Raw genomic sequence first — 5,142 nt, forward strand, 5'->3', positions numbered from 1 at the left:
CGGGGTGCTTAGCAGTCAGGCTGCACTGTGTAGGCAGTGTGCGTGGATTTAAAGGTCAGTCCAGGAAAATGAAATTGTTTTGTTTTTCAGTACTTTGTTTTTCCATCAGATGATTTGAAGCACCTCGGATCTTACAGCACCTGGAGTCCAGTGTGCAAGTTTTAAAAATCCTGGCAGCCACCCATGACATTATATTCTTAATATAAATGTATTGTTAACACTGGAGGCCCCCTGGGATTCTGGAAAGGGCATTTGGTTAGAAGTCAGGAGACCTGGCCCCATTCTGTCCCTGCTATTAATAATAATGTTAATAAAAAATAGTTCACACTCTTTGAGTTCTTACTTTGTGGCAGACGCTGTGTTAATTGATTTGTAAATATGGAGAGATTGCAGGGATTCAAACACTACTCAAAATGTAACTCAGATATGCAGAGAAAATGCATTTAAAAAAAATTTGTTCTATGTTTGCCTTAGTCTTCCTGTTAAGACTCCCTCCCTTACTGGTGTCTAGGGAAAAACAAAACAAACACATTTAGTCCAGTCAAAGTTTAGCCAATCCAATACTTTTAACTGTACTGTGCCACTAGCCACATGTTCTTAATTGAGCACTTGAATTTGGCTAGTCCAAATTGACATGAAATGTAAGTTTAAAATACACATCAGATTTCAAAGAATTCTTATGAAAAAAAGAATGTAAAATATCTATAAAAATGTTTATATATTTATTGTATGATAAAATGATAATGATTTGGAATTTTGGTTTAAATATATTGTTTGAATTAATTTCATTGCTTCTTTTTCCTTTTCTTTAAATGTGGATACTAGAAACTTTCAAACTACAGGTTGCCAATCTTATATTTCTATTGAACAACATGGCTTTAAACAATTCCTTAGGCAGTCTTTCTAGATGAAAAGCTCTGGGTCTTTTGATGACCTCTATCTGCTCTTCCACATTTCCCAAGATGGTATTCAGGTATATTGGGACACAGACTTGATATATATTCATGATGGGAGATAGTATTGGCTCTTTAGGTATCTGTTTTTGCTTCTTTGGATATCTCTTTTCTACCTGTTTGTGTTTGCCTTGCTGACATTTGAAGCTGACGATAGAAACCTTTTGGTCAACTCTTGGTACATGTTTCCCTCTTCTCTACTTTTGACTTCTACCTCTGCAGGTGGAGAAGTCACCAGGTTGGGTGATGGTGGCCATGTGTCCCATTTCTTGATTAGGTACATCTATTTTTTATAAGAGTCAGCGTCTCAAATCTCCTTTAAGTAAGTTGTTTTAAATCTAGACTAACATTTTGGTTTCTCACACTGAACTGTGCCTCCAACTTAGCTTTACCAGTAAAGTAATAGAGACTAAGTCTATTTTTCATTGCTGACTCTTTTGTCTTATATATTAATTGGTTCAAAACTCAGGGAATACAGATGCAATTTAATGGACTCTGTAAAGATTTTGAAGCCTTTGATTTATAACTCCTGATCTAGTCTCTGTTTCTGCTAAGCCACAATCCCGAAGGAGCTTCTGACATACTCGATCTCACTTTAGCACCTACTGGCTGCAAACCCTGACTTCCTGCAGCATCTTCAATGAGATTACTTATACTGAAGGTTTCAGGCAGAAGAGATATGATGTGATGTGTATTTTATATTACCTCTTTAAACCCCAGTTTCTCCATCTGTGAAATAGGTATAATAACATTAATGATCAAATGATCAAATAAGATAATGCATGGACAATCGCTCCAACAGCTGTCAAGTACTAGAATGATAATAAGTTAATCTTGTCACTATGGCTACTGCTCAAAAATCACTGATGATTCCCTGACATCAGTGGCATAAGGTCTTTTATGGATATGTTTTAAAGCCTTCAATCTGTTGGCACTATCTCCTGACCAATTCAATAATTTATTTCCTACTTTACCCCAATATATTAACTCTGGTCTTCTTCCCACTGTGCCACCTGTTCCCACACCTGGCCTTTGGTCATGCTGTACAGTGCTTCATTTGGAATGCCTTTATTGTTTCATCTTCTCCCATCTTTATCCAAATCATGTTCATGCTTTTATTATCCAAGGCTCTTTTGCTTGCAAGGGATAGGAACACCTTAAACTGGCTTGAGCCACAAAATAAATTTGTGAATGATTTGAGTGAAAAGTCCAGGGGATATCTAGTTCCTTCAGGCATGGATGGATCTGAAAGCTCATGAGATTCAATCAGAAATGTGTATCTCTATCACTGAGTTCCTCCCATGAGTTGTCAAGATGATCATCCATAGTTCTAGACTTATCTTTCCAGGTTAGTTCCTCCAGTAGAAAGTTTTCTCTTTCTTAAACGTTCTGACAAAAGTCCCATGTTTTGCTCTCTTGATCTAAATTTTTTATACACCTTTAACAAAACTTTGTGATTCCTATTAGCCAAGCTCCAGACCAGCACACAGTGCTGAATTGATTAACACATAATCCAAGAAGGTGGACTATATAAAGAAGAACACAGCATTAGGGTTGGACGAAGACTCATTAAGAACCTACGATAAGTAGATGAAACAACTGTGCTTGCTGAAAATGAAGATGACTTGAAGTATTTACCCACTGAAAATCAAAGACCACAGCCTTCAGTTTGGATAATGCCTGAATGTGAAGAAAACGAAAATTCAGGTAACTGGGTCCATAAACAACATCATGATAAGTGAAGAAGAAATTGAAGTTGTAAAGGATTTCATTTCACTTGAATCAACAATTAATGTCCAAGGAAGCAGTGGTCAAGAAATCAAATGATGCATTGCATTGAGCAAATCTGTTACAAAAATTGTCTTCAAAGTTCTAAACAGCAAGGGTATCACTTTGATGACTGCCTGAAGAATGAACAAATCAGTCTCAGAATAAGTACAACCTTAATGCACCTTAGAAGATAGAATGGTGAGATTTCAACTTACTTACTCGGCCACATCATAAGGAAAGACGAGTCACTAGAAAAGGACATCATGTTTGATAGAAGATCCGCAAAAATGAAGGAAACTCATAATAGGGTAGATTGACACAGTAGCTGAAACAATGGACTCAAACATATCAACAATCATGAAGATGGTACAGGACTGGGCAATGTTTTGTTGTGTTATACATAAGGCCTGGAAGTGAACACTGGACAGGCAGAAATAAAACAAAGCACAAACCATATACAGGTATTCACCACACCAAAATGATACAGCTCATGTCCCATGTCCTTCATGAGGCCTGACTCTATGACTTCAGGCAATCATTATTATTATTATTTTCCTTCCTGACTTTTCTTCATACTTGGTCTCTAGAGCTGACATTTTTTTGGCTCTTCATAGTCCATTCCTTGTAACAACCATAAAATTTTTATTGCTTGATTAGATCTTAGTGGTTGATATAGTCCTAGAGATGTAAAAGCCCAGAAGTATCAAAAAAAAAAAAAAAAAGATTATTTTGGAAATATTTCTTAAGGACTATTTGATTACTGCTAGAAAAAGGGACACAAAACACCTCTAAAAAAAAAAATCTTTGAAATTCTCTCCAGAAATTTTCCATTATTTCTCTCATCCTTAAAAATTCTACATTTGTCAATCATGACAGTCTTATGAGCGAACTAAGTAACTCATGATATAATTTTAAATTTCCAGGTCAACAGTGTGTCTTTTGATCTGTAAAGAATTCATCTATTTCCTCTCCCAGAATATATCTATATATAAAATCTTTAATAGCTTAATTGAGATATAACTCACAAACCATAAAATTCACCAATTTAAGCTGTATAATTCCCTTTATTTTGCCCTTGCCTTAATCTTTTCCAAACTTTTGCTTCAACTGGTGGGAAAAGAATTAAAAAAAAAAAAAAAGCCTTTTGGATTGGACACACCTGGGTATTAATACCTGCTCAAACATTGAATAATTTAGAGTGTTCCACCAGCAATATTTACCTTCTAGGCCTTGGTGTTCTCATTTGTGAAGTAGAGATAAGACCTCTTCCACAGGGTGATTATGACAAATAAGGTACTACATATAAAGAATTAAGCAATTCCTGGCATATAGATATTTATTTATTTACTCATATTTATTTTACTAAATGTAGTTTTATTTTTTTTTTTATTATTCACTAAATGTATCCTAGGGAGATCTTACTGTGGAACTGGGTGTTATTATTCTAGGCACTGGGTATACACAGATGAATAGTACAAAGACCCTTACCCTCATGAAGCTAACTTTCTAGTGAAAAACTGAACAACAAATGTTAATTCACAACTCCTAGAATGCTTTTTTTCAACATCATATGGTTAATTAGTAGGACTCTTAGGAGTTGAATCAACTGTGGGACCCAGGTGTCTTAAATCGAAGCCAAGTGCTTGAGTAATTGCATTTCCCAATGTTATAGTGACAAATACAACTGGTTTTACGTGTCTCCTAATTAAGTTTCTTAAGGGAGCCATAATATTTTTTGGGGGGTGGAGGATCAGAGTTATAAAGAAAAGCTAATCCAATGGGAAAGGCTGTACTAGGATTTCGAACACATGCACTCTAATCCTATCTCTTCTGCTCCCAGCTAACTGTGGAAGCCTTTTTCGATTAGGCTCAGCCATTCTAGATCTCCATTTTTCTCAACTTTAAGCGAGTTATTTACTATAGATACATGCAGATCTAATGTTTATGTTTTTAATTACAAAAATTCTTTTTCAATACTCCTAAGTTAATTAATACATCCTTTAAAAAAAAATTACTAGCTATTGAAATGCCTTCTCTATGCAGGGCACCTCGGTAAGTGTCTTGGTTATCTATCGCTTCTATAACAGAAATACCACAAGTGGATGGCTTTAACCAGGGAAATGTATTTTCTCACAGTAAAGTAGGCTAAAAGTCCAAGTTTGGTGTGTCAGCTCCAGGGGAAGGATTTCTCTTTTGTTGGCCTTCTCATCAGTCTCCACCCAGGCAAGGAGCATCTCTGCGCAGGGACCCCAGGTCCAAAGGATGTGCTCTACTCCTGGCACTGCTTTCTTGGTGGTATGAGGTCCGCCCTCTCTGCCAGCTTCCCTTTCCTTTTATCTCTTGAGAGAGAAAAGGTGGTATAGGGCACACCCCAGGGAAACTCCCTTTACACTGGATCCTAATTCTGTTTAACAGAAAA

Source organism: Elephas maximus, chromosome 5 (assembly GCF_024166365.1).
Source record: "Elephas maximus indicus isolate mEleMax1 chromosome 5, mEleMax1 primary haplotype, whole genome shotgun sequence".
Taxonomy (NCBI): Eukaryota; Metazoa; Chordata; class Mammalia; order Proboscidea; family Elephantidae; genus Elephas; species Elephas maximus.